Source organism: Sinocyclocheilus anshuiensis, unplaced genomic scaffold (genome assembly GCF_001515605.1).
Source record: "Sinocyclocheilus anshuiensis isolate Anshui unplaced genomic scaffold, SAMN03320099.WGS_v1.1 scaffold680, whole genome shotgun sequence".
Lineage (NCBI taxonomy): Eukaryota > Metazoa > Chordata > Actinopteri > Cypriniformes > Cyprinidae > Sinocyclocheilus > Sinocyclocheilus anshuiensis.
In genome coordinates this window covers 330,199-339,472 of record NW_015555783.1, presented here as the reverse complement: position 1 = coordinate 339,472, position 9,274 = coordinate 330,199, and the positions used below count along the sequence as shown (strand labels likewise).

Genomic DNA, 9,274 nt, shown 5'->3' with positions numbered 1-9,274 from the left:
CAATTTCTGAGTGAAAATTGTTTATCTATCTATCTATCTATCTATCTATCTATCTATCTATCTATCTGTCTATCTGTCTGTCTGTCTGTCTGTCTATCTATCTATCTATCTATCTATCTATCTATCTATCTAGTATTCGATCATTCTATCTATCGTTCTATCTGTGTGTGTGTGTGTGTGTGTGTGTGTGTGTGTGTGTGTATATATATAATTTATTATTAATTAATTAATTAAAAATTGTAATAATATTTCACAATTTTCACAATTTTATAATTGACTGTATTTTTGATTAAATAAATGCAGCCTCTGTGTGCAAAAAAAAAAAACATTTTAATCTTACTGACCCTAATCTTTTGAAGTATTGGCATTATAAATTTATTTATACATATTAATACATTTCAGTGTTTGATTTTATGGGTGTATTTGTTTGCATTGTCCTATAGACAATTCTAGCACATTTCTAGTTGGCACTTACAATCAAAACCACTGCTTTACAGAACATCTGCACATGGATGCACATAGATGAGTGTGAAAAATTATATTGAACTAATCAAGTTTTTTTTTTTTTTTTTTTACACTTTCACCTTCAGAATGAGAGCCAAGCATTTCCAGTTCAACTACAGGTGAAACATCACGACACACGTAAGTCCTTCAGGTTTCTTTCATGAAGATTCTTAGTAAAACTGCAGTTTGAAGTATATAAAAGATAGGATTTGCATTCATTTTTACTAGCTTACTAGCAGTCTAAATAAGCAGCTTTTGTAAATAGCATGTATCAGCGGTCTGACGGCCGGCTGGAGAGTCTCGTGCAGTTGACACGATGCTGATGAGAAACAAAAGCTGCTTGGATCGTCATTTACCACTCACTTACTGTTTCTGACAGTCTTTGGGTGACTTGCAGGGTGAATCACAAGGATTTTGGCTTGTATGTGGACAGTCTGCTGTGTAGTTTGTTAATAATTTACTTTATTCCATAAACAAAAGTACTATATGCACATATATTACATTTCCATCATAAATGAAACCTATTCAGAAACTGGAACAATTTAAAATACTAACATATACAGTATATCTATGCTATACATATATGTATGTTTCAGTGTTATTGTAGTATAATTTAGATACTATTATAGTTTTTATTAATACTGTATTTTAAGTCAGTTATTAGTATTATATTTTCTGAGTTTAGAGGTTTAGTTTTAGAATTTTTTGTGTGCTTTTGTTTTAGATTTTTTTTTGTCATTTTTAATATTTTTTAATATTTAAATTTTTATTTCAGTTTAAGTTTTAGTTATTTTAGTACATCAAGTTGAAATAAATTAAAATAAGAACTTTTTATATTTTATATTTTATTTCAATTCACTTTTATTTCGTTTTAAGTAAAGTTTTTATGGTTTTAATTTTAATTTCCAGTTTAGTTAACTATACCAACCCTATATAGATGTTGATGTTATATATAAATTATCGTATATATACATATGATAGTATATATAAATATACACACACACACACACACGTACATCAAGTTGAAATAAATTAAAATAAGAACTTTTTATATTTTATATTTTATTTCAATTCACTTTTATTTCGTTTTAAGTAAAGTTTTTATGGTTTTAATTTTAATTTCCAGTTTAGTTAACTATACCAACCCTATATAGATGTTGATATTATATATAAATTATCGTATATATACATATGATAGTATATATAAATATACACACACACACACACATACTGTAAATATGAGACCAAGCGAATGTATGTGTGTGAAAATGATATATCGTCTTATAGGTAACGTATATAGCAATATCACTCTTGATATAGGGCAATATATGGCATTTCTACATGGGATGTTTACTTATATTCACTGCTTTTCTTATAAAGGTTATAGAATTTTTCTTCTTCTGCTGCTGCTTCTTCATTGTTATAAATGTCTTGTTATTTAAGCTTTTGAATACGTCAATTTTCCATTGTGAGGAAAAACATAAATTAAAAAATATTTCTGTTTAGGTATATTTAGTTTTAGTTTATTTTAGTACATAAAGTTAAACTACATTGAAATGAGAAACGTTGGCAACTAGCTGAAATTGTATATATATATAAAACCTGTAAATGAATTCCCAATTAAAAAATATAAGAAGTATAACAATAATATATTGCTTGGAGAAGAAAAACCTGAAATATTTTCTCTAGCTTTTCATTGTGAAACATCTACTCCAAGTAGTGAAATTATGTAAATGATCTTATATAAACCCCTATGTTCACTTAATTATGATATTATTGTCATAAAAGAAAAAAATTAATTGAATACTATTTCCATTTTTTTAAATTGCAAGTTTAATATTGCATCCAATATGAGGAGGACATGAAAAATGTGCTGCATAGTTGAGGAATGACCCATTTACGTTAGATTGTAGCGCTTGTAGTTGTCGCAGCATGATGAAAATGAATTTCTGTAATGGGGTGGAGGGTGGTGGCGGCTTTGGAAAAAGGACAGATGAGGCTTGAGGCAACGAAAATCTCCTTCACCCTCCCTTTAGGAAAAATGAGAGGCGAGCATAAACAGCATGGCCAACGTTTCATATCACAAATTCATTAAACACAATCAAGATGCTATCTAAATGACTGGCAATAAATGAGTTTCCACTTCAAGCTCTGATTTTCAGTCCATGTAATGCTATACAGTATAGAATGTTGCAGTCTTGTGTGATATTGTGACACTGGATTTTATAAAGTGAGGTCTAATATACTAGTTGAGCAGGACGTTTTAATTTGTATGCTTTTTAAATGATAAGCAAATACTAGTGTTGGGTCCGAGTCCACCTAAGTCGAGTCCAAGTCGAGTCCGAGTCTTTAACCAATTGAGTCCGAGACAAGTCAGAGTCCAACAAAACTCTATTATTTATTAGTATCTTAACATTGTTTTAACCTTTACAACTAGAAAAACGCAATATCCATTTAAATGTAACAAAAGCAAACCTCTATTGCATCTTGCATTTTGATTTTTGATTAATAATTAGTGTCCTGCTTTGCTTAGTAAACTTAAAGTCATGTAACAGAAGTTATGGCTGAATTGATTTATGTATTGTGACATATTTCAGAGTGAAACAGGTTTTAGAATGTGAAAAATTAAAGGGCGGGACTTGACTTTGTTAATCATTAAAGTAAATGTATAATTTCAAGAGTAGGGGTAAAAGAGTAGGCATCTTTGGGAATGGGACCTTAAGAGCAGAAAATGCACCTTTTATCTCAATAAAACCAAGCTATATATCATTTTTAAGATTTTTAATGAAATATGAATTTTGAATAATCAAAATTAGTTTGTGTCTGCTTATTCTATTCACCAGTGTTTGAACCATTAAAGAAGAAACTGCATTTTAATTTCTGGGTTAAAAAAAACTAAAAATGAATGGACGCCAAAGTACACGGACCCCTAAGCATTTAGAATTTTTTCTTGGATGAAAATGAGGCTGTGAGGAATAAACCTAGTCTGTACAATGGCACACACTGTGTATAAAAGCCCTACATATACTTTCCATAAGTCACAGCCAACTCACACCTGTTTTATTTTGTAATGCATTTACAGTTACATTAATTACAATAAATGACATTATGTAAGGAATAATTGATGACAGGCCGTTGAATTATTAGAAAATAATGCACACCCTAGGTGATTTTGGACCCATAAAAACTATTGCCACAAAGATGTTAGAAAAAAGATTTTTCTTTTAAGCTAGAAACTGACACTAATACAAAAGCAAAAAATAATAAACTAATGTATTAAAACATTCTCAAGCTTACTGAAGGCAAGTAAACACTCCAAGTATTATTTACAAGCTAAATGATAAATACATATATTACTCAAAATTACAAATTAAATAGTCTTTTAGTTTTTTTAAGTTTTTCAGTAGTCAAGTTGACTGATCCTAAGTATTTCAATAATAATTAGTGTTTTTCATGTATTGACCAAAGCAATACGTAAAATAAACTTGGAATTGGTATAAACTTGAATTGGAAAACAATGAACAATGAAAACTCTAGTGTTGGGTTCGAGTCCACCTAAGTCGAGTCCAAGTCGAGTCCGAGTCTTTTACCAATCGAGTCTGAGACAAGTCCGAGTCCAAAATGGGCCGAGTCAGAGTCGAGTCCGAGTCTGAGTCCAACGAAACTCTATTATTTCTTAGTATCTTAACATTGTTTTAACCTTTACAACTAGAAAAACGCAATGTCCATTTAAATGTAACAAAAGCAAACCTCTATTGCATCTTGCCATTTTGATTTTTGATTAATAATTAGTGTCCTGCTTTGCTTAGCAAACTTAAAGTCATGTAACATAAGTTAAGGCACACACTGTGTATAAAAGCCCTACATATACTTTCCGTAAGTCACAGCCAACTCACACCTGTTTTATTTTTGAATGCATTTATAGTTACATTAATTACAATAAATTACATTATGCAAGGAATAATTGATGACAGCCCGTTGAATTATTAGAGAATAATGCACACCCAAGGTGATTTTGGACCCATAAAAACTATTGCCGCAAAGATGTTAGAAAAACGATTTTCTTTGAAGCTAGAAACTGCCACTAATACAAAAGCAAAAAATAATAAACTAATGTAATAAAACATTCTCAAGCTTACTGTAGGCAAGTAAACACTCCCAAGTATTACTTACAAGCTAAATGATAAATAAATATATTACTCAAAAATACAAATTAAATAGATTTTTAGTTTTTTAAAGATTTTCAGTTGTAAAGGCTTCTACAGAAATAGCCTACTACAGACATTTCATGAAGTAATAAATGTAAAAATAAACTTCACTGTATACATTAAATATAGATGATACTTATTAAAGTTAATAAGTGATTCAGTCAAGAGCAGTGAGTGATTTTCTCCTTTTCTTTTGTTTGATTAACATTTATGACGCAGTCGGCGGCTGCAGGTTTATGTTGTTGCTTTAAGATCTGATGCATAGAACAAATATTTTGATATGTCCGTATTTCTCCCAACTGTTCAAGTTCACTTAAGACAAAATCGACTGCATTTGAATAGTCTCCAAGACGGGCATTTTGACATATCTTTTCGTGTAAGTGTGTAGCAATAACAGAACTTAAGAGAACTTAAAGGCTGCCGTACCATGGGTGCAGCAGGCGCAATGATATTACGCAGCACGTAACTACAAGTTTGTGTAGTTGGTTATGTTGACGGAAGTTAGCCTATTTTCAGGCACTGCGTAATATTATTGTGCCTGCTGCACCGATTATTTCAAGTACTGCTATTAAACACTATTTGTTTTTATATTTTATATAATTTATAGGAAAAATTGTATTATTATTAAAACTACAAGAATGTATATGTACATGTGTGTTAAATGTAAATATATGTATAAATTAATTAAATTAGTTAATAATGATACTATTTATGGATGTATGTATTTATATATGTTTTTTTTTCTTTCCTATATATTATATAAAATATAAAAACAAATAGTGTTCAATAGCATTCAAAAAATCTAAATTTGCTATTAATTGAAAATGTGGACAATGGTAGTGTATAGGGATGTAACGATATCAAAATCTCACAATACGATAATATCCCGATATGGAGTCCACAGTACAATATTTATTGCGATATTTTAAAAAAGAGACAAATGAAGACTTTGGAAAAAAATTTACATTTTGTACATTTTAAAGTAAAATTATTCTATCTAATGCACTTTGAGAGTTCAAAATTAAGAGCTCCAACCCATGTTCTTAACCAAGAAAACTTAAGTCTGAAAAAAGTCAGTGAATTGACTTGTACCTGAAATTTAAAGGGGATCCAACCCTCTTTTTAGTTGCGGTATACTGTCTCAGTCTAAATTAAATTCACACTGGTGTTTTAGGAAGCCAAAAAAAATAAAAAAAAATAAAAAAATATATATATATATAATAACAACAATTTTATATTATTGTTATTCCTATAGCCATATATTGTAAAACAACTCAAATAAATGAAAATGAATATTTCATAGGTAAATCATTTTTGCTTTAAACTACAGTAGGGAAAATTACAATACCTCTTTCCTAATTTCTACACTTGAAAGAGATATTTTGAATTTGGACTGCATTTAAACCGCTAGCTGTCAGCAATTCATGCTGCACTTTTAAGCTTTTATTTTGACGGAAGCGGCAGTAGAGCTTTTATTTTGAAGAAAAACTCCAGCTTCAGTGAAAACAGGTTTACAAAAACTCGTCTCACTACAAATCTAGTGAAATTATGTAATCATCTGCCGCGAAAATAAAGCATAACTGGTGGTTGTTGCGTTCCCAAATGCGCGCTAAACTCACAGCACGTGCAATAAATTAGTGCGCTGCTTTCATTCACTGTGAACAGAGCCGTTCTGAGGCACGGAAAAAACCAGATCACGAGCTGATCGCCTGAACAAAGTTCAAACAGACTTGATGAAGAGATTAAGCCATATTTATTACGCTTTCGGTGTTAGTTCATTTGACAGATAATGTGCCAAAGAATAATGGCCCAAAACACAACTTTAAAGACCTTTTATGTTAGAACAAGAAGTTTAAATATATTTTAAAAACTACACTTTTTGCCTGGAAGACCTATCGTTTCAAATCGTCATGTGACCACGATGATATCGAGACAGTTTTGCTATCGCGGTACCACGATATTGATAATGCCATTACATCCCTAGTGGTTTAATAATAAAGAATGAGCAGGTGTGTCCGAACTTTTGTTCGATTTTGTAATTTAAGCATCGCTGCCATACACACTGAATCTTGTAAAGCTCATGGTTAACGTTAGTGGGTTTTATTTGAGCTGGCTTTCTGAAGCAGTAATCGCCCCGTAAGAGCGCTGCTGTGTACGAATGACCTTAAAATTGGATTTTGTAATTTGCCCTCTGCACAGGGCATGAAAGTTATGCTAATATAAATTAGCATTGCTTTTCCCAACCTCAAATAGACACAACAGGACTGGTCTCAGATCAGCGTCATACTGGTAACCTTTAGCATTTGTGCTGTGACTCAGCTGTGCCCAGCTGTTTACCCTGAGCATATGCGCTGCGCCTATCGCCGATTTGTGTGTTAGATCTTGTGTGTGTGGAGTGCAGGCCTGGGGAACAGAAGGCAATGAAACCTTAATTACATCCTCCCTTATCTTGCTTCCTTCTCTCTCGTCCTCTGGAGCTGCATGCGTGCTATCAGCACTTTGAATTAGAGTGCTCTGCACTCCGCCGCCACCGCCTCACCTGTGGATAAACAGCGTTAGGGACCCATTGTTTGAGAAACGTGAACTTCGTCTAAACAATATGCAACCTTCTGCACCACCACATTTTTTCACTCATGTACCATCTTGCTTCTGCTGTTATCTTGGGGTTTTTCATTAGCCATCTAATAATAATACCAAAACTGATTTTACAGAGGTGTAGGAACAATCTGAAAAGGACTGGGTGAGGGGTGTTATAAAACATATCAGCTTGGTTCATGAATATTAATTACAAATTGTTGTTTTATGTGACTGGCTTTATGTGGTTTTATGTGAAAATGTTAAAATACAATGATTATTTCTGTGATGCAAACCTGAATTTTTCAGAAAAATATTAAGCAGCAAAAACTTTTTTTTTTTCTGTTAATATTGATATTCTTTCAATATTGATAATAATGAGATATGTTCCTCCTTTTTGGCTGCAAAATATATTCACATAATGGATATATATTCATTCATGAAAAAGTCCTGATATTTATATGTACGCTGTAAAAAATGACCGTGAATTTAACGGGCACCTTCTATATATGTTATTATTTAAAAGCTGCTTGTGATGGGCTTTGGTTCATCGTGACTTTCTCATCACCACCTGCATTTGGTGGTTATCAGTGTATTACAAAGATACAAAACAGATTTCAGTACTTCAATAGGTTGGTATATTAACATTATATCAGTTAATGAAATTACGGTATTTAACTGTAAATTTAAGTTAAAACCGTAAAACCTAAAACGTTGCTACTGTATTTTTTACGGTAAATTTTACGGAATTTTTTTTACAGTGTAATTGTGAATTACATTTTAGTAGGTACAAAATATAAATAAATAAACAAAATAAATGCACTATTATTATTTACTAATATTGATTATATTCTAAAAACATATAATGAAATATTTAATACTGAAAATTCCCACTACTAATACTATATAGGGCTATATACAGTATATTCTTTGCATTATAATTTTATTCTAAATATTTTATGTAATGTCTGTGGATGTTTAACATACTTCTTCATTTACTGATGTTACAGTACGTTGATGCTTTTCCCCAGTTCATAAGGTCTGCATTATGCTGTACACTCATGTTAATTACAGGAGTGCTTCCACAGACTTGTGTCTCAATTCAGATTAAGTTGATTCATTTAATAGATTGCCCAATTATTAATGTCTAGTGGTTAAATGAAATCCACAGATCGCCTGGGCCTTTTAATGTGACCTTTTGTAGTTTTGATGTTTGGCCAAGATCAGTACTCAGCGCCTATTAATTTTACATGGGGAAAAAATTTTGAAAAAAAAAAATCAGTCTGCACACATTTTCCTCTAATTCCCAGTATTTTATTCTTATTTTTTTCTGTCCACCCATTCACTGTTACAACAGTTTTTGAATGAACAAAGAGTTGTTTGAGTGGAGGTCTTCGATTGTGGTAGTATTGATTTCATAATTAGCATTGATAATGTATAAGTAGGTGGTTTTTGGCAAAAATGAGCTGCAGCGCTTCATGGTGATAGGGCATCTCTGGCTTCTGAAACTCTTGTAGCAAAAACCATGTGTTATGGATTATGGAATCAAGTTCTCATTCTGCTCTGAGCTGTCCGTGTTCTGGGATCCAGGTCTCTGGAGTGCAGGACCCAGCTGAATTGACTGTAGTCAGTCATGAATGTATTATTAATGATCAGTGTAAATCCCTCGACATGACTCTGTGAGGAGTGCTGGGTGAAGATTTGCTGCAGCTCAGCCGAACATCGCTGAACTCATATCTATAACCATCTATGCTGGTCTGTGTTCTCATTCAAGACATTTTTACTTTTTATAACTTTTTCAGAAAATCAGGAAAGTGTTCTTCATCTGTTTGTTGAGTATGTACTGTAGCATGTAGGATCACAGCCACTGGATCTATCTATCTATCTATCTATCTATCTATCTATCTATCTATCGTTCTATCATTTAATCTGTCTATCATTCTATCATTCTATCGTTCATTTTCTAAAGTTCTATCCATCATTCTATC

General features: G+C 31.8%; 1 long non-coding RNA gene across 1 annotated transcript in view; it reads left to right on the top strand.

Annotated features, from left to right (window-relative positions):
• Positions 1–9,274, top strand: part of LOC107674783 (uncharacterized) — a 194,474-nt gene that overhangs the window by 132,667 nt on the left and 52,533 nt on the right. The window contains exon 3 of the long non-coding RNA XR_001632538.1: positions 591–642. This is a non-coding gene — a long non-coding RNA (uncharacterized LOC107674783). The remainder of the gene's footprint in view (positions 1–590; positions 643–9,274) is intronic.